Below are 25,847 nucleotides of genomic sequence, written 5' to 3' on the forward strand. Positions count from 1 at the left end.
GAGGAAGGGATCCAGGAGACAAGGAATGTGAGTGGCCTCTGAAAGACAGAAAAGGCAATAAAATGAATTCACCCCTAGAGCCTCCAGGAAGTAATGTCACCCTGTCAACACCTTGATTTTTAGCCCAGTGAGTCCTGTGTCAGACTCCTGACATAAAGAACTGTTAGATAATGCACTTATGTTGTTTTAAGCCACTAAATTTGTGATTTGTCTCAGCAGCAATAGAAAACTAATGCAATCCCTTTGAATAAAATAGGAAGGTATAAGTCCATAAAGATAGAAATAGATGAATAAGTTGAAAGTTTGATGGGGAATAGCATATCTATTTCAAAATAACTCTGCACAAAACACTTATTAATTACAAAGGGTTAAAGAGCAATTTGGAAGTTATTCCTAGTTCTCTGCTAGGAGGAGCCTAGTGGATACCACCCTAATCAAGTGATCTAACTGAATATCAACAGCAGTGAGACAGATGTAAATTATGCCTCAGCCAGTAGTATCAATGAGAAGAACACAACGCTTCTGTGGTATTTCCACCCAAGATACATAACTTAAGAAAACATCAGAGACATTGTAAGAAACTCAGATTGAGGGACATTCTATGTAATAACTGGTCAGCTATCATCAAAGTTGCCAAGGTCATTTAAGGGAAGACAAAGGGACTTTTCCAAGCTAAAGAACACTAAATAGCCTTGACAATTAAATGCAATGTGTGGTTTTGAACTGGATTCTTTTGTTGGAATCTCTGGCAAAACTTGAATGGGTTCTGAGGATTAGATTGTAGTTAGTATCAATGTTAATTTCCTGATTTTAATGGTTATATTTTGGTTACGTAGAAAAATTTTTGAAAAGTCATACAAAGATAAATAATTATGGTAGCTTGTCTCCAAGATGGCTGACCAGCATAAATTTCTTCTCCCTGTATCCACACAAGCCAGGGTGGCAGTTTACTCCTTTGCTCCCTTGAATGTGGCCTGATTTGTGACTGCCTTGGTCAACAGAATACTAAAGGGGATAGTTATGTAAATTATTTAATATTAACTCAATGGAATATCATACACTCATTAAGTTTCATTCAGTATGCATGATATACAACAACCTAATACACAGATTAAATTAATTAATTAAATTAATTCAAAGGCAACGTAGGAATATTGAACACTGTATATTAAGTAAAATTAGTTGTAAAAAGTATAATACAGTCCAGGAACAGTGGCTCATGCCTGTAATCCCAATACTTTGGGAGGCCAAGATGGGCAGATCACCTGAGGTCAGGAGTTTGAGACTACCCAGGCCAACATGGCGAAATCCCGTCTCTACTAAAAATACAAAAATTAGCCAGGCACGGTAGCAGGCACCTGTAATCCCAGCTACTCAGGAGGCCAAGGCAGGAGAATCACTTGAACCTGGGAGGCGGAGGTTGCAGTGAGCCAAGATGGTGCCACTGCACTCCAGCCTGGGCAATAGAGTGAAACTCCATCTCAAAAATAAATAAGTAAAAATTAAAAAATAAAATATTAATCACAGAACATTACCAGCCTCTTTTTCTGCAGTGGATCTATAATGTCACAACTGGAAATTAATGCAAAGGAAATGTTTCAAATTAACACATTTGCATAATGATCATTGCAGTGCTATGTTCAGTAGCGAAGTATCTTGACCTTAATACCCGACAACAAGGGGATAGTTATGTAAATTATTTCATATTAACTCAATGGAATATTATACACTTATTAAGTTTCATTCAGTATGCATGATATACAACCTAAGACACAGATTAAATTAGTTCAAAGGCAACGTAGGAATATTGAACACTGTATATTAAGTAAAATTAGTTCTTAAAAGTGTAATACAATGCAGAGTTTCTGAATGTCAGCACTACTGGCATTTTGGACCAGATACTTCTTTGTTGTAGGGAGCTATGTTGTGCATTGCAGGATGTTTAGCAGCATCCCTGGTCTCCATCCATTAGATGCCATATCACATGCCACCTCCCTCCCTTCACTCCCTTAGCTGTGATGACCAAAAATGTCTCCACACATTGCCAAATGTTCCCTGGGAGGAAATTTCCCTTTGGTTGACAGCCACTGGTATAACACAATATTCTATATAGTTTGACTACAACTATATTAAAAACTGGTATGCATGCCGGGCACAGTGGCTCGTGCCTGTAATCCCAACACATTGGGAGTTTGAGGCAGGCAGATCACTTGAGGTCGGGAGTTCGAGACCAGCCTGGCCAACATGGCAAAACCTTGTCTCTACTAAAAATACAAAAAGTAGCCAGCCAGGTGTGGTGGTGCATGCCTGTAATCCGAGCTACTCAGGAGGCTGAGGCAGGAGAATTGCTTGAACCCAGTGACTGAGAGTGCATTCCAGCCTGGGTGACAGAGTGAGACACCATCTCAAAAATAAATAAAATTGCTTTTTTTAAAAAATAACTTGTATGCGGCTGGGCATGGTGACTCACACCTTTAATCCCAACACTTTGGGAGGCCAAGGCAAGTGGATCACTTGAGGTCAGCAGTTCGAGACCAGCCTGACCAACATGGTGAAACCCTGTCTCTACTAAAAAAAAATACGAAAATTAGCCAGGCATGATGGTGGGTGCCTGTAATCCCAGCTACAAGGAAGGCTGAGGCAGGAGAATTGCTTGAACCCGGGAGGCAGAGGTTGCAGTGAGCTGAGATCGTGCCATTGCACTCCAGCCTGGGCAACAAGAGCGAAACTCCATCTCAAAAATTAATAAAATAAAATAATTAAGAAAAAAAAAAAAGCTTGTATGTGGCCGGGCATGGTCACTCACGCCTTTAATCCCAGCACTTTGGGAGGCCGAGGCGGGTGGATCACTTGAGGTCAGGAGTTCGAGACCAGCCTGACCAACATGGTGAAACCCTGTCTCCACCAAAAAAAATACAAAAATTAGTCAGGCATGATGGTGGGTACCTGTAATCCCAGCTACTGGGGAGGCTGAGGCAGAAGAATTGCTTGAACCTGGGAGGCAGAGGTTGTAGTGAGCCAAGATCGTGCCATTGCACTCCAGCCTGGGCAACAAGAGTGAAACTCCATCTCAAAACAAAAATAAAAACAAAACAAAACAAAACAAAAAAACTTGTATGCAAATAAATAAAAATTAGAGGAAACAAAAAGAAAATAATACTTGCTGCGATAACTGATGAAATTTTGGATACAATCTTTTTCTTGGATTTTCTAATTGTTTTAGCAGTAAAAATATCACAATTTTAAAATTCGCTTTCTAAATAGTCCTGAATAAGAATAGCTCTCAGCCCAGGGATATCAGCAATGCTCTCTGGCAATGTCAACTCCCTCTGGTGGGCTGATGCATAGTCTTGATTTCCTTTGTCTGTCAATTTTTGGCACTCCACGAAGAGACCTTGCTAGCTGCACATCTCCCTACATGGGTGTGTCAAGATCACCGACTCTGCTTATAGCAGTTCCCAGATGAAACTCTTCATAATTTCAGATGCACCTTTAATACCAGTGAAGGTTTACCTCCAGGCCCACAGTCTGGGTCTTTCCAGAGACACCCAAAGCAAGATGTCACCTGCTTTTTGATGATGTCAGAGTCAAACACAAACACCCACCACTGTGGTGTCCATGTCTAATTCGCAAATGGCTTTGACTTTGAGCTGGCCCACAATGTTGAATTAACCCCACTCAGGTATCATCTTTCTCCGTGGGTGAACCCATAGTGACCTTTCCTTCCGATTCTTCTTTTACTCTAAGGGCATGATTTTGGCAAACTGTCTATATGTACACTGGAAACAACTTCAGCTTGCTTTTGTGTTGATTTCACTTCTCCACTTTCAATGCAGAAAGCTAATCAGCAATGCCCTAGGTCACTAAGAGAGGACAATTCTTTCTTCGTCCATTGAGTTATGAGCATTTTCTTGGAAATGCAGCAAAAATGTGTTCTGACTGATGCCTTTGGGTCCCTTGGGTTCTTTGCTAAGACAACTGTAGAGAGAGGGCTCAATAAGGTGGGGTCTGTGATGGGATATTGCTTTTACTGCACTGGTGATAAAAGTCAGACAGGGCACAACACACAATGATACAACCAATCACCCAGTCACACTGCAACCTTAGGAAACCCATGAGCTTGTGGCAGCAGGCAAACTTGCTTCAGAGTTCCAAGAATCCAAATGCTCCTGGTGTGTCCGTTGTCTTGCAATATAGACTGAGATCACAGGATTGAAGATATGACCAGAGTCATGCTGTTGAAAGAGATTGGCTGAGTAGTGATGAAAAATAAACTTGGTCAATCTATGCTTGGTTTCTTTCTCTGTCATATCTGTTCAACCTATTTTGTAGGCTATTTGTGAGAGTCAAATGAAATAATAATAGCAATAATAACAGAAAATACATAGCACTTCTTACATCGGGCAGACACCACTTTAAGCACTTTATGTGGAACTTAAAGCAGTGGTAAAAACATTAAAAATAATAAAGCATTCTGCAATTGTAAATGCTATTATTAGAAATATCATTAGAGCTCAAGACCAGCCTTGGGCAACATAGGAAGACCTCATTTCTATTCATTTTTTTTTTTAATAAGCCAGATGTGGTGGTGTGCACCTGTAGTCTCAGCTACTCTGGATGCTGTGGTGGGAGAATCACTTGAGCCCAGGAGATCAAGGCTGCAGTGAGTCATGATTGTGCCACTGCACTCCAGTCTGGGCAACAGGGCAAGACCCTGTTTCAAAAAATGAAAAAGAAATATAGGCCAGGTGCAGAGGCTCATGCTTGTAATCCCAGCATTTTGGGAGGCCAAGGCAGGCAGATCACTTGAGGTCAGGAGTTCAAGACCAGCCTGGCCAATAAGGTGAAACCCCATCTCTATTAAAAATACAGAAAAATTAGCTGGGTGTGGTGGCATGCACATATAATCCAAGCTACTTGGGAGGCTGAGGCAGGGGAATCACTTGAACCAGTGAGGCAGAGGTTGTGGTGAGCTGAGATGGCACCACTGCACTCCAGCCTGGGCAACAGAGCAAGACTCAGTCTCAGAAAAAAAAAAAAAAAGAAAAGATTTTGGTGGGTGCAGTGGCTCAGCCCTGTAATCCTAGCACTTTGGGAGGCCAAGACAGGAGGATTGCTTGAGACTAGGAGTTCAAGACAAGCCTGGTCAATGTAGTGAGACCCCATCTGTAATAAAAAATAATAATAAAGAAAGAAAGAAAAAATATAATTACTAATCATTTCATCCTGCCCTTCTATGGCAGCAACTATATCCAGGAGCAGGTGTTTGCCATAACAGATATTGCAGTCACCACTAGCATATTGGTGTTGACCAGAAGACAAATGGTCTAGCTAGCCAGGGTGGGGGTAGTCTATGCCCCTCTTTAGGAAGCCTCATGACCTCATCCACATGATAAAATTTGCCTTTCCCAGCAGAGGCCTCCAGACTGATGGTGACACCCAATCTGCTTGCTGCCCAGCTGTCAGAGCTAAGTTGCTCAGGTTGTCTTCTCTGACAGTTCTCATCAGCCTCGTTCTCCATTCTTCAGGAGATGAGTCATTTTTCTTTCCTTTACTCTTGGTTGTATCTTCCAAGTACTAGCTATATTTTTGGAGCTTTGGGGTCCAAACTGGTCAGACACAGTGGCACAGAGCAAAGGGGGAGAACTGGCTCCTCGTGGCTGCACTGCTCCCAACCACATCTGTTCATTGACCTTTGTCACTCAAGACTGAAAGGCCACTTACTTTCAAAAAAAAAGATAAAGATTTATGTCTCCTGCGAAAGGAAAGAGATGTCTGGCTCTGAGCCATGACAGGGTTCTCCCTGCTGCAGCAGATGAGCAGGGAGGTGTTCAGGTTCCCTCTGCTTCTGCCCTGTGATGAAGGCAACCATTCATCTAAGTAGTCACAGGACAGTCCTGGTTTCCAGTTATTGTCTCAGCATAATTATTCGTGGAGCCTCTTTCAGTCTCCAAAGGGTCCTGTTTTCAGTGATAAGTCACATGGTCACTCTACTTATGACCCATCACGGAGTGCTGCATTCAGGTGCAGTGGAAGACACATTGCCATGGGGCTGGAAGACCAGAACCCGAGACCTGCCTCCATCGCTGGTTCCACCAGCTTGAGCAACCCACTGCTGCCTCTCAGGAGCCTCTGTTTTCCTGCCTGTAGAAGGGACGTATTTTCCTTCACAAACTTGTGATGAGAATATGTACCATATTGGCATGCAAGCACTTGGTCAGCTTTTCACCTCTAAATAGATGAAAGTCCTTTTTATCATGACAATATACGTCAGAAGCCCATTATTTTATCCTGTTATCCAACCCTATTATCCTCAATAATATCATTAATGTCTTGCAGCAAAATCTTATTTTTCAATAAGTTTCTCCTTTATGCAGGTGAAGAGAATCCATTTTAGATTGGTCCCTGTCCCAGGTAACAAATCATTTGTTCTCCATGTGAATTTGACATTATGCAACTGTCCCATTGTAAACTGCCGCATCCTTTGTGCATTTCCCCTTCCTCCTTCCTTTTCCCACCCTAATAAATAGTCACCATGTAATTCATCCCAAAGGAATGTGGTTGAACTTTCTGGACACTAACGAACAAAGAACTTGATGGTCACAACCCTGTGTGAAGATGCACATTCTTGATCACTTGGCCTGATGTTTCCTAGGACATGTGTGTGTGTGTTTGTGTGTGTGTGTGTGTGTGTGTGTATGTAAGAAAAGTCCCAACATTGATGGCCAAAACTCAGTGATCTGAATGCACAGGATTTCCTGCTAGAATTGTTTTTCTAATGCAGAATCTTGTCTTCACCTTTTCACCCCATGCACTTCCTACAGAGATGATGGACGAGAAGGATGTACAGCTTCCTTCAGTGACATGACATGCTGCTCTCGGCAGCCCCACGAAGACCCAGGAACCTGTGATTTTTTAATACTGAAAAGGGGTCACCAGTCACGGAAAACATGCCCAGGTTTGCCTGCCAGGAAGAGGCAAGCACCCAGGGCATCAACTCTATTTTATCAGGGCACTTTCTGAGCAATTAATGGCCCGGTGCCATTATAGATGCCATTTGTCACACCATAAACTTTGTAAAGGAATTCAAAGGGAGCAAACGTGGCAGGCAGAGCAATGAGCAATAAGTCTGAGATGCTCCTGTTCTTAGATCTTTCAGGATGAGATTTTATTAGGCCAGTTTCTAGGATTTCCTCTGAAGTACAGAAAATTCAGTGAATGGCTTCAAAAGCAAAAGCTTTTAAGATATGCTCTCAAATGAAATGATTTCTTCTTCTCTTTTTTTACATGTTGCAGGGAAAGGAAGAGAAAAGAAAACTCATTTGTTCATTCAATAGATTTATTGAACTGCCAGGTACTGTTTTATATGCTGAGAATACAGCGGAAATTAAATAGACAAAGAACTGGCTCATGGAGTTAAGATCCTAGTAAAAGAGAACAATAATAAACAGAGAAACAAACACATATAAAACAAAATGTCAGATAACCACAGGTCACTGGGGTGTCGGGGTGTCATTTTCAGACAGGGTGACGAGCAAAGGCAGGAGAGGGACAATAGCTCCCCCGCCCAGTGTTAACCTTTTTTAAATCTAAAGTTCTTCACCTTCAGTCAAGGGACTTCCCCGACCCTGACCCACTCACTTTGTCTTTCTGGGACTCCCTTCAGAAGAACTCTTTGACTGAGCCCCAGACAGGCCCTTGATGTGTTAAAGAACTTTAGACAGTGCTTTCTCAAGACAATAGCTTGGCAAAGAATGTCATCAACGTCTTGCAGCAAAATCTTATTTTTCTATGTTAAAAGCTAAATAGTATCCCACTCTGTCTCTGCAGTCCTTCAGTAGTAAGCACTGCATGACATACCACCAAGCAGATGTATGGCTCCGATGAACTGAGATGAAAGGTAAAATGCACATACACACACAAATAATTTTTAAAATATCATGCCCTTGCAATTACTAAGTTCCCACTGAGTGGCAGACACAATGCGAGCCACTAGCAGGACAGAGATAAATAAAATATAGTGCCTTTCCTCAAAGAGAAGTCTAATGGGGTCATCTATAATGCGAAGAGTTGGGAACAGATTAATGTTTCTCAAGGGGATGCTATTTGCATTTGGGCAGGATATTTTTATTTTTTTGAGATGAGTTCTCACCTTGTCACCCAGCCTGGAGTGCGTGGCGTAATCATGGCTCCCTATAGCCTTAACCTCCTAGGCTCAAGCCATCTCCTACCTCAGTCTCCCAAGTAGTTGGAACTACAGGAGTGAGCCACTATGCCTCACTAATTTTTGTATTTTTTGTAGAGACAAGGTCTCACTTTGTTGCCCAAGCTGGTCTCGAACCCCTGGCCTCAAGCAATCCTCCTACCTCTCAGCCTCCCAAAGTGTGGGTATTATAGGCGTGAGCCACCATGTTCAGTCTGGGCAGGAAAACTTTTTAGTATGCAGAATCTGCTGTCTGTCCTTCGTAGGGTCTTTGGCATTCCTGTTTGTTACTGTCTTATTTTGCTAGGGCTGCCATAACAAAATACTACAGACTGGGTGACTTAAATAACAGAAATTTATTTCTAACAATCCAAAAGCTGGAAATGTAAGGACAAGGTGTGGGCAGATCTGTTTTCTCCCTTGGCCTCTCTCCTTGGCTTGCAGATAGCCATCTTCTCTGTCCTCATGTGGTCTTTCCTCTGGGCACGCATCTCTTCCTCTTCTTTTAAGGACATCAGTCATGTTGGATTAGGATCCACTCATATGACCTCATTCAACCTTAATTACCTTTTTAAAGGCCCTATCTCCAAATATAGGCACATTGGGGGTTAGGGCGTCAACATATGAACTTTAGGACACTTGCCCGTTAACTCCTGATAGCACCAACCAAGGATAACAAAAACAGTCCCACACATTCACAAGTGTCTCCTAGTACTTTAAGTGGAATTCCTATTCTGATGTTCAATGTGCAGAATTTCCACATCTTCTTTAAATAGTTACAAATACCTGTGCACTTGCCAATTTGGCTATCATTTTCTGATGACAGGCAAAACATTTATCTGAGAAAAGTGACTTTTTAATGGACTCTGGGAAATCCAATGCATTACTTACATCATTAGATAAAGCTGACAATATCTCTCTGTTCAGAGGTTGCTAGCCCTGAAACAATATACTATTAACACAGGCAGAAAGATTTAAAGTGGGTATTTATGTATTGCCTCCCTGGATCGAATACATTTTTTGACAAGTGAGTATTATAAAAATCAATAATATTCTGTCCTGAAATCTAGTATAAAAAGAATTTAATAAGGAATTTAAAGGGAGGAAGAGTCTCGGGAGAATTAAAAGATGGGTTCCAGATAGAGGAAGAAGACAAAGGATTACCCTCCAGCAGAGTTGCAGTTATGATATTAAACGCACTAACCTGGACAGGTGCCGTGGCTTGCCCCTGGGAGGATCGCCTGAGCTCAAGTTTGAGGCTGTAATAAGCTCGAACTGGGTGACAGAGCAAGACTCTGTCTCTAATAAATATACAAATGCATGAATGAATAAACACATTAACCAGGAAGTCATTTGCATGGGATTTCCCTATTAATACTCACCCCATGTACTGAGTAGGTACAGTGTTAAGCACAATGCTCTAAACATTCCATATATACTATTGTTTGATTTAATATTGTGAAAGGGCAATTCAAATATAAGGATACTTCTGCAGCTCTTCACTCTTCTTCAACGTGCTCCCCCACCCATCCCACCCACCATACACACCTCTTAATTCAACATGGAGCAGAGAGAGGCATGTGCAAGAAACAATGGTAGGTGACCTAGGAAAGTGACAGTGGGGATGCTGAGTAGGGGACTTTTTTGAAAGTTATTTAGGAGGTGATATCTACAGAATTTGGTGTGTGGTTGATTACGGGATAAGGGAAAAAGCGTAGTCAAAGGCAGTGCCCAGGTTATAGTCTCATGCAGCTCGTTGCCTGGGGCTGCCATTCACTGCAGTAGAAAATACAGGAGAGGGAACAGTAGAAAATACAGGAGAGGTTCGTGAATTCAAAAGAGATCTGTTGGGCTCTTCCCTGGGCAGGAGAAGGTTTTGTTGAGGGCCTTCACTCCCACTACCTCCTAGTGGTATTGTGATCATCCTCAAGCTCTTTCTGTCCATCTCCTCAAAAGTGTGAAAAATTGGAATCCTACTACCTTCCTCATACAGGATGACTGTGAGGTGAGAACAGATGTGACAGTGTTTGGGTCATGGAAGGCACTCACCAAATACTCCTCTCCCTTCTTTTCTCCTTCCAACTCTAGATTTATATAATTCCACGAATTCCATTCAACCTGACCCTTGAAAATATAAGATCCTACAAGGAAGAGTTAAGAGACAAAGGATAAAATACAGGAGACTAAAGGAGATGACGCCTGGTGGGTGCTCACTGATGGTAGATCACCCTTAAATCGGAGGGCAGGTGCAGAGTTGAAGGTAGGGGGTAGGGTGTTGGCATCAGAGGAGAGTCCAGAAAGATATCCTGGAGAAATGTTGCTGTTTTCACAGTTTGACTGGCAAGCACCCTGCTTTCCAGCATTTGGTATATCTAGAAATGAATCAGGCGCTCTTCTCAGGCCATGTTTCATAATGTGTACTCGAACCTCACATTTCCAATAGGTATCCTCCTCTCTCAGGGTCCTGCATAACTTGAGACCAGTTTTGTAGGTTTCTATCGCTTTGGGGCTCCAAGAACAAGAACTGGCCCCCAAGCACCGGAATTCTCTTATAAAGCCAGGAATGAGACCTGCCTAATCTTGAACTTTTGTTTTCTGGAGGAAGACTGGCTTGCAGAGGTAGGGGTGGGGGAAGTTGGGGGGTTCCAAGATGAGAAGATTTGACAACAACTAACCTTAGAGAAAATCTGTGGCCAAGGAGGAAAAGTGACCCGTAACATTCGGGAGCGAGGCATTTGGCACCTAGGCACTCTCTAGGAATTCATTCCAAGTGATTCACATCACAGAGTATCTATGCTCAGAATCCACTGTTACATCCACATTTATTCATGTTAAATCTAATTGGTACAAATATCGCTTTATGTTTGCATAAAGATTCCTGGAGATTATGCAGGGTTGGTTTGCTCTGCAGCCTTTCATTTTGCTGCCGTCTTACCAAACAGCTGCCTCTGGAGCCACCTGCTGACACAGCATGGAATTTTGAGCATTTGACTTAACCAAGGAAAGTGCTGTCCCAAGCTAACAAGAGAGAAGCCATAATCATGCCACTGTGCTCCAGCCCACTCGATTGATGCCCTGGGTTTGCTGTAGCACCAGAGTCAAATCGTCTTGAACAATACTTTCCCCTCCCAAAGCCCACACCCAATCTCCCAGCCACCTTCAAAAGAGATGTTGCCATCTCCCTAGCTAGCCGTTTCAATATAGGCAAGCTTCTGCATCGGGACTCTATGCTTCTTGGGCTTCCAGTAGCTTTGGTGCTCTGTGCCAGCCCATACTCACTCCCTAAGCCATGCCTCTACTCTGTTTCGCTCCACCCTAGAGGTGCTGAGTCAGGTCAAAGGTACTTAGAGCAGTGATCATTTCAGTAACAATTCTCTGTATACATTTCCAGACCCAATGATGCAGGAAGCAGAGGGAAGGGAGAGGCTGGAGAGAAGAAAAAGAGCCAGAGATCTCCTGCAAGCTCCAGAAAGCCCACCACTAAAAATAATCACAGCAAACCCCATAACTCTGGAAGGTGAGGATTACTGTATGCAAGTTACTGAGGCTTAGATTCAATTTCTTGGTCAAGAGTCACAGATCTTGTTTCTGAGGCAAAGGACTTGCCCTGATTATTGTTACGGTAGGTAGGTAGTCAGACATGAGCAGGGCAGGAGAGCGCCCTCCAACCCCCAGCCAGGAATGCCAGGTGACCATCATGTGATAGTCAGGCAGTTCTTAAACTGCCTCTCTAAAATAATAATTGGTTGCAGCTTGTATCCAGGAAAGGCAGTCTCCTAATAAATTGAAACACCTGAAACTGGTGATCAGCAGCTTCCAGTAAGATCTCAGGAGTTGGGCGAGTGGGCTCAAGCATACACACTAAGAGGTAAAATAGCACAGTTTAACTGATGTATGACCTTCCTCTAGGAACACCTGACTGGTAAGGGAAAAACACCTCAAGTCACTAAGAGGCAAAATGGTGGAGTTTAAATGGTATATGACATTCCTCCAGGAACACTCAACTCCTGAGGGAAAAACTCCAGTCAGTAAGAGGCAAAATGGCAGAGTTGAAATGCCTGGGTAGGGGAAAAATGCCTCAATTGAGCATGCATACAACCCCAGTAAACACACTGTGCATGCTCCTCTCCCAAGTGCTAGCAGGCCACTGTGTATGTGGACAGCCCACCCCAGGGAAGAATCAGGGGAGAAGGGACACAAGACCCCAGAGGCATGCCAACGTATAGAACACCAAGTCAAAGATCAGACCACACACTTGATCTCTCAAGTCACCTGCTTGGCCCTCTTCCAAGGGTTCTTCCTTTCGTTCCTGCTCTAAACTTTTTTTTTTTGTTTTTTTTTTGTTTTTTTGAGATGGAGTCTCACTCTGTCACCCAGGCTGGAGCGCAGTGGCAGAATCTTGGCTCACTGCAACCTCTGGCTCCCAGGTTCAAGCAATTCTCCTGTCTCAGCCTCCCTAGTAGTTGGGATTACAGGCGCACACCACCATGCCTGGCTAATTTTTGTATTTTTAGTAGAGACGGGGTTTCACTATGTTGGCCAAGCTGGTCTCGAACTCCTGACCTCAGATGATCTGCCCACCTCGGCCTCCCAAAGTGTTGGGATTACAGGCGTGAGCCACCGCGCCCGGCCATTCCCGTTCTAAACTTTTTTTTTTTTTTTTGAGGCGGAGTCTCACTCTCGCCCAGGCTGGAGTGCAGTGGCCCGATCTCAGCTCACTGCAAGCTCCGCCTCCCGGGTTCACGCCATTCTCCTGCCTCAGTCTCCGGAGTAGCTGGGACTACAGGCGCCCGCCACCACGCCCGGCTAATTTTTTGTATTTTTAGTAGAGACGGAGTTTCACCGTGTTAGCCAGGATGGTCTCGATCTCCTGACCTCATGATCCACCCATCTCAGCCTCCCTAAGTGCTGGGATTACAGGCGTGAGCCACTGCGCCCGGACTTGCTCTAAACTTTTTAATGAACTTTCCCTCTGCCTTATGCCCCTTGGTGGAATTCTTTCTTCTAAGGAGGCAAGAATTGAGGTTGTTGCAGACCTGTACAGATTCGCCACTACTAACAGTATGACATCACGCTGCCCCTCATTACACAGCTTTGCACCACCTGCCAATTAATAGCCTCAACTCATCATTTTAACCACTTCCTCCCTTAAGATGCAAACCTACCGATAGTAGGATAAAACCTACTGACAACTGACAACTTCGTGCCAGCTGTTCTGATTGTATAATCAGCTCAGTACTAAACCCACATTTTCACGACAGGGGAATTCCTGGGCTTGCAGGAAGGAGGAGAGATTGTCATTGTTTTCCTCGGACGGTGGTGGGAAATCAGCAGAGTTAGGAAACTTTTGCCATCTGAGGCAAGCAGGAGGTTCAAGGAAGGGGATCAGATTGGTAGACAGGAGGGCTGCTTTTCTACAATAAAGAATTTGGCTGGTCTTTGTCACTGGTTCCTAGAAAGGGGCTTCTCAACCCTTGGAATATCACGAGTGATAGGAGCACCTTTGTTACTCATGGTGGGCCCCTCAGACCTGGCTTGCATTTATGCTAATGAGGCTACTCTTGGTGAGCCCCTGGAGAGTTTACACAAATGAGGTGACTCAGGGTAGGGTCTGGCCACACCAGAAAGGCCACTTGTTTGATTAGACTTTGAGTCTTAGCTAGTTAGGAGGCTGAGGCAGGAGAATCACTTGAGCCCAGGAGTTTGAGGCTACAGTGAACCATGATTGTACCACTGCACTCCAGCCTGGGTGACAGAGCGATATCCTGTCGCTGAAAAAAAAGATAGAAGGAGGGAAAGATACAGGCAAATCTCTAACCCCTTTCACCTCCCGGTGCATCCACTACTTTTACCCTCAAATGCTAGATTGTGATGTGTAAGGGAATGCAGTGTTAGTGGCTTACCAAATCCAAGAAGAGAGATTTTTAACTGGGGTTCCTTGAGTCCTCTGCCTTCTCCACATCCTTGGCTGGGCTTCAGAGTGAGTCTGAGGAGCCCTTAATATTACATGCAAAGCTTTTGTAAGTCCACCTATTTTGTTTTCTGGAGAGAGTATCCTGTCAGGGTTTTAAGAGGAAACAGATGGCACACTGAAAGATGGACAAGAAGGAGTTACCTGTATTACCCCTTCCCATGCAACGGGGTAACTGAAGCCAGTTTAGTGAACTGTTTACGGAGTTGTGAACAGGGTTGTGCACCAAAGTGCACCAAGGATTGAGCAATGTTGTGAAGGCATTCTACCTGTGGGCCTGAAGGGGAATGGAGAGGGAGCCATTGCCAGAACCCGGGGAACTGCAGCCTTGGGATAGGGGTCACCCAACTACATGCATGGACTTGGGTAGAGGCACAGAGTCTCTGCCAATCACAACTGGCTGAGAGAGGGCCAGTGAATAGGTACTCCCCGTCCCCATCTCCAGCCAGTGCCTCTCATTGGCCTAACCAAAACACAGAGAAGGGAGTCAGGGTAACATATTTCATAAAGATCAGTCTCGGCCTACAAAGATCAGCTACCTTGGGCATAGAAAAGGTCAGAGAATACATTTGGAGAGAACAAATTAAAAATAACCAGCATAAGGTCCCAGGTTGTTATCAAATTCCTGCAGAGGTACCTGCCAGTAAAATGTTCAGAAGTACTGTCTTTATATCCACCCAGAAAACCTTCTTCTGTCTACAGCCCAAGTCCTCATTAAATCCATATTCTCTTTCTCTTTTGATGGAACTTTAAACAAATTTGTTCCTTATCATCTGAGGTTCTGGGTGCCAATGCCAGCTGGGAGCCTATTTCTCATTATTTTATGTAGGGAAAATTACAGTGCATTGCAGTTCAACCCCAAACCTCCAAATAACTGTAGGGAGACTCCCTGAAACTATTGCTATGGAATAAAAGATGAAATGCTCCTGATTATTGTAAATACAAAGTTGCATGCAGGATTGTGTAAAGACAATGCCAGGTTGGACTGCCAGAATGAGCCAACAGCACGTGATGTGCTTCCCCCTGCAGAGAGCCTATGAACAGACGTGCAGTCAGGGAGGTTTCACATCACCAAGATTCCTATCCCAGAAAAGCAAATGTTCATAGCTCTGGGAATGGAATGCAACCCTTGTGGAGAGCCTGTAAACGGATGCATTGGGGGTCGCCTGTCCTTATGGATAAGATAGGGCTATAAATGCCCTTATCTTGCCACAGCTCTTCTAGGCCTCTTTACGATTAAGGCATACTCCCTTCTGAGAATTTCTGGTCTAGCCGGTTGTCTAGCTTCACGTCCTGTTTCTATGGATTGTTTGTAACCAGCTTTTGCTGCAACTGTTACTGCTGATGAATATCTTGCTAATCATAGGTTATGGAAAGACTGTGTTTTTGTTTTAAGGCTCTGTTAGAAATTACTGATGCACACGCTATATTGTAAATTCTTATCCCTGTATACTGTACTACTGCATACAGATGTTAAAGAATTACTTCATCCCCATGTGACCATCTCACCTCATAATCAAATGACCCTAAATCCCTCACTAACCTACCCCCACCCTCACTAAACTTAATAATAAATGCTGGTATATCCAGTGCATTGTTGGCATCACGGGACCAGAAGGCGGTGACCCCCCTGGACCCAGCTTTCACTATCTTGTGTGTGTCTATTATTTCTCTACCTGCTGATCCACCTGGGAACAAAGAGAGAGCCCTGTTGCATTGTGGGCTGCTGGCCAGATCCCACAATAAATAACCTCCTAAAGTGTAACTTAAATATATAAGGAACATGAATACTTATAATGTTAGAATATAAAATGCTTAAACTTTGCTTTGTGATCACCAGACAATATGGTTGTTAAGAAAAAGCTGCTGGCCGGGCGCGGTAGCTCACGCTTGTAATCCCAGCACTTTGGGAGGCCGAGGCGGGCAGATCACAAGGTCAGGAGATCGAGACCACGGTGAAACCCCGTCTCTACTAAAAATACCAAAAATTAGCAGGGCGTGGTGGCGGGCGCCTGTAGTCCCAGCTACTCGGAGAGGCTGAGGCAGGAGAATGGCGTGAACCCGGGAGGTGGAGCTTGCAGTGAGCCGAGATCGCGCCACTGCACTCCAGCCTGGGTGACAAAGACTCCGTCTCAAAAAAAAAAGAAAAAGCTGCTTAGTTGGCAGTAACATGGCCTTTCTCATGCTCATCCTAAAACATAGGGCAATTTTTTTTTTAAGGCAGGATCTTGCTCTGTCACCTGGAGTGTAGTGTGGTGTGATCATAGCTCACTGCAGCCTTGAACTCCTGGGCTCTGGTGATCCTCCCACCTCAGCCTCCTGAGTAGCTGGGACTGCAGGTGTGTGCCACCATGCCTGGCTAATTTTTTTATTTAAAATTTTTTTTTTGTAAGTTGCCAGGCTGGTCCCGGGTGCCTGGGCTCAAGTGATCCTCTCACCTCGGCCTCCCAAAGTGCTGGGATTACAGGCGTGAGCAATCTCGCCCAGCCTCAACATGGGCATCTTGTTTGCTGGCATACGACGTAATCTTCATAATATCTACAGCAGTGCTTCTCAACGCTCTTTTCCTTATCATCCCCCACCCCATCTTTTCAGACATTTTTTATTAACCACTCCCCCTCCATTAAAATGTAACACCACAAATATACTGTATAACTGTTTAAGTCTTCTATGATGTATGTCTGTGCTTTATGCATGAAAAGGGTATTTTTTTTTTCGTGCTCCCCCTGAAGAACTCTTTTGCCCCCTTGGGGGCGATATCACCACTGTTGAGAATGCACGATCGACACTATTTCTGATGTTTCACCGATTGTCTTTGGAATGTAACTCAAGACCTTACTGCCTGTCATCTTGTTAAAATTGTTGCATAAACTTTTGGAATATAAATGTGTATTTTCCCACATAAATGTGTTAAGATACCTATAAACTCTTGGGTTTTTTTGTTGTTGTTGTTTATTGTTTATTTGTTTTTTGAGACAGGGTCTTGCTCTGTCACCCAGGCTGGAGTGCAGTGGCGCGATCACGGCTCACTGCAACCTCTGCCTCCCGGGCTCAAGCAATCCTCCCACCTCAGCCTCTTGAGTAGCTGACTACAGGCATGCGCCACCACACCCAGCATTTTTTTAGAGATGTGTTTTCACCATCTTGCCCAGGCTGGTCTCAAACTCCTGATCTCAAGCGATCCTTCCACCTCCACCTCCCAAAGTGCTGGGATTATAGGAGTGAGTCATGGCACTCAGCCCATCCTATACATTATTACAGCCTTATTGAGATATAATTCCCACACCATAACATGTACCCTAGGCTGAGTGTGGTGACTCACACCTGTGTGCCAACTACTTGGGAGGCTGAGGTGGGAGGATTGCTTGAGCCTGGAAAATGGAGAATGCAGTGAGCGGAGGTTGTGCCACTGCACTCCAGCTTGGCCAAGAGAGTGAGACTGTGCCTCAAAAAAAAAAAAAAAAAGAGTACCCTTGTAAAGCATACAATCCAGTGATTTTCAGTATATTCCCAGACTTGTGCAATTATGACTACCAAGTAACTTTATAACATTTTCACCACCCTCAAAAGAAGCCCCATGGGTTGTATAAATTTTGGATGATAAAAAACCAAAAAGTATTCTACTGGGAAATGTTAGCCAGAGAGGCATTCTGTAGGAGTGCTTGTGTATGTTCCAACTCTACATTTGAAACCTACATTACTTCCAGAATTCAAAAAGTACATTGTGGCCAGCCACCACTGCCTCTGGCCCTCATATCAGGAGCATCTGGAGGGGAAAACAAAAATAAAAACAAAAACTACATTGTAATTTCCCATGGTTTCTCATTTTTGTCATCTCTCAGCTTGTTTCCCAAGGTAGAAATTGCAGTCATCATTGATTATTATCTTCCCCTCACCTCCCACAGTGAGTCAGTCCTCATATCCTATGACTTCTCCGTTAATATATATTTGAAATCTGTGCTCAACTACTCACCTACTCTGCCATGACTCTAGTTCTTTTAATAATTTTAATTCTTTTTTTTTTTTGAGACAGGGTCCCACCCTGTCACACAGGCTGTGGTGTAGTAGCATGATCTTGGCTCACTGCAGCCTTGACCTGTCTGGCTCAGGCAATCCTCCCACTTCAGCTTCCCAAGGGCGGACTACAGGAGCATGCCATCACACTTGGATAGTTGTGTGTGTGTGTGTGTGTGTATGTGTGTGTGTGTGTGTGTAGAGATGGGGTCTTGCCGTGTTGCCCAGGTTGATTTCTTTTCTTTCTTTCTTTTTTTTTTTTTGAGACAGGGTTTCACTCCTGTCACCCAGGCTGGATTACAGTGGCGTACTCTTGGCTCACTACAACCTCCACCTCCCATGCTCAAGAGATCCTCCTGCCTCAGTCGCCCGAGTAATTGGGACTATAGGCATCGCTCAGGCTGATTTCAAACTCCTGGACTCAAGTGATCCTCCTGCCTCAGTCTCTAAAAGTGCTAGGATTACAGGCCTTAGTTCTGAACCTCATTCTCTTTCATCTAAATTGTTATAAGTCTCCTGTTTAGTTTTTCTCCTTACCAGTTCAACAGTCACACTTAAAAACCACAATCAAATTGAACTGAATTCCTACTACCTATAGATTTAAATTCAATTCCTCACCTTGGTCTATATGACCTCTTACAGTGTGGCCTCTTCCAGTCTACTCAGCCACTTCTCCTGCCTGCTTCTCCCTTCTTCTCTACAATACCAGTAGGTGTCAGGTTTTCCATAAGCCCTGAATTATTGACCGTTCTCCAAACAACTGACCTTTACAGAACTCTGTGCCTATGCAGGTACGATTCCCTCTGCCTAATATGTCTTTCCACCCAATAAAACCATCAAACTCTGTCCGGGCGTGGTGGCTTACACCGGTAATCCCAGCACTTTGGGAGGCTGAGGTGGGCAGATCATTTGAGGTCAGGAGTTCGAGACCAGCCTGGCCAACATGGTGAAACCCCACCTCTATTAAAAACACAAAACTTAGCCAGGCATGGTGGCACACACCTGTAATCCCAGCTACTTGGGAGGCTGAGGCAGGAGAATCACTTGAACCTGGGAGGTGGAGGTTGCAATGAGCCGAGACTGTGCCACTGCACTCTACTCTGGGAGACAGAGTGAGACTCCATCTCAAAACAAAAAACAAACAAAACCCATCAAACTCCTATTCATTCTTCAAAGGCCAATTGATCTCTTCTGCAAAGCGTTTCTCTTGCTCCCTAAGGTAAAGAGTTAGTCTGCTCCCTATGAGGCCAAAGTAGTATTTTTCTTAATTTCTGTTGCAACATTTACCTATGTTATGTTGTAATTTTGCAGTTCACACACCAGTCTCTCCCAACATCAGCTGTCCTAGTAGGTGTTGTGTGCGCAATGTAGATCAGAAGAAAAAGGGCATGGATGAAGTAGTTTGTAGAAAAATTAAAGTGTTAAGTTGTAAATTCCTGGGGTGCTTATATAGTCAAGACAAGGGTGAAGAAGCTGCAAGCTGCAGAATGTCCAGACTCTTGCAATCTCAGAAGCAAGGTGAGCCAGTCACACAGTTGGAATCTGCCCATGTGGAACAGAGGCTCCCACAGAGGCAGAATTCAGCCAGCAGGGCTTCCAGCTGCCCTGTCTGCCTGCCTCTTTTTCCATGGTTTTGACATAATAACTTTTCTTAAAAAGCATTGCAAATGAAGCACATAGTAATCATATCCAGGGTAGTCTATGTAGTGCCCCTTGAGGGGAAACTCAGGATGAGTTTGGAAGAAGTTGTGTAACCCTAATAGGTCCGTTGCCTGATGCACACAGCCAGTCAATACTCCCTTGGGTTGCAGCAGAGAAAGAGGTTTAATCATGGGATCACCAACTGAGAAGATGGGAGGAAACCTTAAATCCATCTGCCCCACGGAACTTAGGGTTGAGGTTTTTAAGGGTTTTGAAGTGGGCTGAAGTGGAGAGATCACTGGGGGCAGGGAGATGAAGAAGCTACGTTCTCATACTGATCCAGTTCCTCTGTGGGGATCTTCAACCTGGTTGCTGGAATTTAGGGTCTGAAAAACATCTTAAGCAATCCTTAAACAAAAGACGTATGATTCTAACGTCAGAGATCCTGTCTGTAGGAACAAAGGGAATATAAATTGTCGGTATCTAGTGACTTTTAGCAACAAGGAAGTGGGCCAAAGTGCAGTCTGATTAAAGCTTAATTATAACTATATTTCTGTCCAGAACCCAGCATGCAATTTTTGTCAACCCTGTGGGAGTGGTTTCATTTGTGCTCCAAAGGAGTGAGGTCATGGGTGAAAGAATTTGTGTTTTACAAAAAGAAGTCATCCCAGGCCCATGTCCTTTAAAGAGCTTGTGGATACTGCAGCCCAGAGGCTTCTCCTGCTATTTTCTGCTCATGTCTGTTGTGGCAGGGGATTGATTGCTTACTAATTCAACTGTCAGTCTCCCCTTTTTACCGATTCGATTTGGGCAGCAATGTGCTCAGCTCCAGAGGATAAAACACAACTGACCTCAGCCAATCACAACACCTCAATTCCGCCTTGGCAGTCATCGCTCTAATCAGTGGGCATATGATCAAGTTCTGGCCAGTGAAACAGAATGGGAAATCTACTGGGGGGTTTTGAAAACATGTTTCTCCTTGATAGGAGAGATACATGTGAAAATAAAGCCCCCTTTGCCCCCTTCCCTTCCTGCTTTGAACACTATGGTGTTAGAACATGATGGGAGGAGTTGTTGCAGCCATTTTGTAGTCATGAAGTGAGAAGCCTAAGGGAAAATGTCATCAAAATGCTAAGAATAATGCAGAGGAAGGAAGAAAATGGCCTGGGCCCTTGAAAGCATCACCGAGCTGCTCCTTCTGTCACGGGACTGCCTGCTTTAAACATTTCTTAAGTGAAGAATAAAGATCTTATGGTTTAAACCAGTGTGAGTCACATAGTCTATAACTTGAAACTGAAAACACTCCTTAAGACACCCATATCAACACAGTTTCAACTGTTATTCCTATTAACACTGATGCGTGAAAACAGCCATGGCTGGGGAAAGGCAAAAACTCACTCTTCAGTGCCCTGTGTCAGCCGGCCAGGAGTCAGGGCAATCTCTACAAACTCTTGTTCAGAATGACCCTCTCCAGGAGTAAACACGAAGAGACAGTAAATACTTGTTTAATAAGTGAATGAAAGAACAAAGGAAATGAAAGTAAACATTTATAAAGGAACCTGATAAATTTTCCATACTTCCCATGCCCTCAATGTCCTCCAGGCATTGTACTGTAAGAGTTTATTTACTCATTGTAAGAATGAGACAAGATTGCTATGTTCACATTGCTCACTGCTAGCCTGGATGACAGATGTCCACACAGCATACTACAATATAAGACAATCTGGTGAGCAAATTCATTTATTCATTTTTTTTTTGAGACAGAGTCTCCCTCTTTTGCCCAGGCTGGAGTGCAGTGGCAGGATCTTGGCTCACTGCAACCTCCGCCTCCCAGGGTCAAGCGATTCTCCTGGCTTAGCCTCCTGAGTAGCTGGGACTACAGGCACCTGCCACCATGCCCAGCTAATTTTTGTATTTTTAGTAGAGATGGGGTTTCACCATGTTGGCCAGGCTGGCCTCAAACTCCTGACCTCAAGTGATCCACCCACCGTGACCTTCCAAAGTGCTAGGATTACAGGCATGAGCCACCACACCTGGCCTCGTTTATTGATTCTTAAATTCAGCTGAAGATGTTTATTAAATGGCTTTTCAAGAAGCTTATAGATGTAAAAGAAAGGCATTCTTTCCTGTTCCCCACATTCCTACAGCCCCATAAAAGAAAAATTGTTTTATTGGAAATAGTAGAAGGTATCCTCTGCCCTTCATTTCATTGCCCTCATCCTTACCCCTTACTCATTTATAGGATCAGGAAAACTGTCTTCTGTGATGGGTGAGGTGGAGCAGAAAAGACTGAACTTGTGTGGTGTAGGCCCTCGAGTTCTCTAAGATTTTCCTACCCACAGAGCATTTGCTACCTACTCTCTGCTTCTTGTACATGTGGTCAGCGCAATTTCTTGGGCAGGATTTTCTTCCATGGAAATGAGAGCATAAGTTGGTCTAATGCATGGGGATGAAGTAGGAAGCCTGGGTCCCCAGGCTATCTCTCCAATCCAGTTTTACCTGCGACAAAGCTGATCATTTTGATCCCTATCTAATACGTGTGTCAGCTATTATTCTCAATTGGTTTCTCAATTGGTTCAGAACCTTTGGGCATGTAGAATACATGGTTGCAAGTTGGGGAGGAAAAAAGTTTAAGTATTCCTGGGAGAGTCAAGGGAGGCTAATTGGTGAGATGATATTTCAGAGGAGAAGAGAAGGAGGGGACATTTGCTTTACAGATAGATGGGAGGTAGGAGAGGAGGCAAGAGTAGGAGTGACAGGGGCAGTGCCATGGTGGCAGAGAATAAGACATAGAGGTATAGAAGAGCAAGCTGTGTTCTGAGAACCACAAGCAATTTTGGGAGGAGCATGGTGGTCGAGATGAGCCACAATAGAAAGGTCCCAAAATTTAGATATTATCTTGATGATAGTAACCCATATTTGTGCCTGTGTAGTTTTCTCAGCCTGCTTCCTGCCAGTAGAAGTTTGGGGTTCTGAAGACCTCTTGCTGCTTTGTACTGTCTCTGTGCCTATCAATCCCAGCTGACAGGATGCTTTCAGAAATCTTGAGGCTTTTGGTGTGTTAATATATCATTCACTCTATTAGTCAAAAGGTGTGCCCACAAATTTCATGAGATAAGCCCTTTTCTCCCTTGGCTTCCTTATGTGGTTGCTGTGGTCAAGGCCCTTAAGACTCTTTGGTATCCCACTGTTTAACACAGAAGTTCTTCAAGGCATGTTCTGAAGGAAGACCTGCACAGGTCTTTTGTAGTTTGCTGACACTTACTTAGAACACTTTTTCCTAGCGGTGCCCGATATTCGATCTTTTCTCAGAAGCCATTTCTTAATTTTAACATTATTTGCCATCCGGAGAGGCTGGGATGTGGAAAAACAAATTGTTTCCAATGCAGCAGTTTCTAGCTCCTATATATTCAAGGGCTGGTTCTTCAGCTTATCTCTTTTCTCTTGCATTTTATCATAGGCAATGAGAAGAAGCCAAGTGTCATGCTTACTATTCTACCTTGAAATCTCTTTAGCTAGAACAGAGGTCAGCTGGCAGGCAGGCTGCCCCCTTATTTATTTATTTATTTATTTATTTATTTATTTATTTAGAGACAGAGTCTCACTCTGTCGCCCAGGCTGGAGTTCAGTGGCGGGATCTTGGCTCACTGCAGTCTCCGCCTCCCAGGTTCAAGTGATTCCCTGCCTCAGCCTCCCGAGTAGCTGGAATTACAGGTATATGCCCCCACACCTGGCCAATTTTTGTATTTTTAGTAGAAATGGTGTTTCACCATGTTGACCAGACTGGTCTCAAATTCCTGACCTCAGGAGACCCGCCTGCCTCCGCCTCCCAAAGTGCTGGGATTACAGGCATGAGTCACCAGGCCCGGCCGCCCATTTTCATACATAAAGTTTTATTGGAACACATTCATACCTGTATACTAGTCTTGCATATGGCTGCTTTTGAGTTACTATGGCGGAGCTGAGTAGTTGCAACAGAGACCATACGGCCCACAAACATGGAATAGTTACTCTCCAGACTTTTACAGAATGAATTTGCCAACCCCTGACCAAGATGTTTGCGTTGATTAGGTGGATTTCTTATTTTCTACATGTTAGCACAGGTGACAGTGTTGCCAAATTTCTGCCACGACATAACAAGGACCCCCTTCCTCCATCTTCCAATAACAGTTTGCTCATGGCTAGAACAGATAATTAGAAGGCAAGCGTCACTCTTCTTTCATTTCCGAGCTGGACCTGTGGTGCCAGCCTCAGCCTGCTTACGCACACCATATAGCCATCCTCCAGCTGGAAGTTCTGTCTGCAAGCTTGCTACTCCAGGGAATGCACAAACTTTGTCCATGGGCCCTCAACCCCAAACTAGAGCCTCCCAGCAGTTTAGCTGTGTACTAACTGGAGTCAGTTACAGAGAATAGAATTCACTTGAGCTGACATAAGGAATAAAAGATACATTACAAGGATTAAAGGACTTTTGGAATCTCTGGGAGGATTGAGGAAATGGACTTCCAGGAGTGTCAATCAAAGCTGCTGCTACAACTATGGCAATTACAGCTTCAAAGAAGTCTCGGAAATGTAATGTTTAGCTTTTTCAACTGTATTAGTCTGTTTAGGCTATCACAGCAAAATACTAGACTGAATGGCTTAAACAGCAGAAATTCATTTTCTCACAGTTCTGGGGTTTTTTGGTTTTTGTTTTTTTTGTTTTTTTTTTGACAGGGTCTCACTGTGTCATCGAGGCTGGAGTGCAGTAGTGCAATCATGGTTCACTGGAGCCTTGAACTCCTGGGCTCAAGCAATCCTCCTTCCTCAGCCTCCTGAGTAGCTGGGACTATAGGCATGTGCCACCATGCAAAGCTTTTTTTTTCTTTTTTATTAAAAAATTGTTTGTACAGATGGAGTCTCACTGTTGTCCAGACTGGTCTCAAACTCCTTGGCTCAAGTGGTCCTCCTGTCTCAGCCTCCTGAAGTACTGAGATTACAGGTGTAAGTCACCATGCATGGCCTCATTTTCTCACACTTCTGGAAGGTAGAAGTCCATGATCAAGGTACTATCGTGTTAGTTTCCATGAGGCCTCTCTTCCTGGTTTGCAGATGGCCACCTTCTTGCTATGTTCTCCCCTGGCCTTTCCTTTGTGTGTACACAGACAGAGATGTCTCCGGTGTCTCTTCCTCTTCTTACAAGGACCCCAGTCCTATCAGATTAGAGCCCCACCGTTATGAGCTCACTTAACCTCAAACACCTCCCTTGAGGCCCTATCTCCAAATACAGCCACACTGGGGATTACAGGTTCAACATAAGAATTTTGGGTGAAGGCCAGGTGTGGTGGCTCATGCCTGTACTTTGGGAGGCTAAGGTGGGCAGAGTTTTTGAGGCCAGGAGTTCGAGACCAGCCTGACCAACATGGTGAAACCCCATCTCTACTAAAAATACAAAAATTAGCCAGTTGTGGTGGTATGCACCTGTAATCCTAGCTACTTGGGAGGCTAAGGCAGGAGAATTGCTTGAACCCAGGAGGCAGAGGCTTTAGTGAGCCAAGATCGTGCCATTCTACTCCAGGCTGGGGGACAGAGAGCGAGACTCCATCTCAAAAACAAAAAACAACAAAAAAAGAATTTTTGGTGGACACAATTCAGTTCATAACACCAACTCTTCTCTGCAGGAATGCATAATGAAAGAAAGTGGTAATGGATATTGAGTAAACCAATATACAATATCCACCACAGCTTTAAAAAAAATAAAGGTTAAATTATTCATTTCAACATAAGTAATAGTATAAGTTCGGAAGCAACATAAAAAACAGGTTAAATAAATACTGGTATATTTACCCAATGGAATATCATGCAACTGTTAAAAAAAAGAATACTGGGAGCTCTATGATAAATGCCTGTACTATTATAGAAAACTCTCGGTTGGGTGCAGTGGCTCATGACTGTAATCCCAGCACTTTGGGAGGCTAAAGCAGGTGGATTGCTTGAGCCTAGGAGTTGGAGATCAGCCCAGGCAGCATAGTAAGACCC

General features: G+C 44.0%; 1 protein-coding gene and 1 long non-coding RNA gene across 3 annotated transcripts in view; both read left to right on the top strand.

The window, feature by feature from the left end:
* Positions 1-25,847, top strand: part of ZNF572 (zinc finger protein 572) — a 57,497-nt gene that overhangs the window by 8,249 nt on the left and 23,401 nt on the right. The window lies entirely within an intron of this gene.
* LOC134731285 (uncharacterized) lies at positions 10,156-17,100 on the top strand. Its single transcript, XR_008659092.1, has 3 exons — positions 10,156-10,463; positions 11,595-11,720; positions 16,568-17,100. It is a non-coding gene; the product is annotated as an uncharacterized lncRNA (long non-coding RNA).

The sequence above is a fragment of the Symphalangus syndactylus genome, chromosome 7 (assembly GCF_028878055.3).
Source record: "Symphalangus syndactylus isolate Jambi chromosome 7, NHGRI_mSymSyn1-v2.1_pri, whole genome shotgun sequence".
Taxonomy (NCBI): domain Eukaryota; kingdom Metazoa; phylum Chordata; class Mammalia; order Primates; family Hylobatidae; genus Symphalangus; species Symphalangus syndactylus.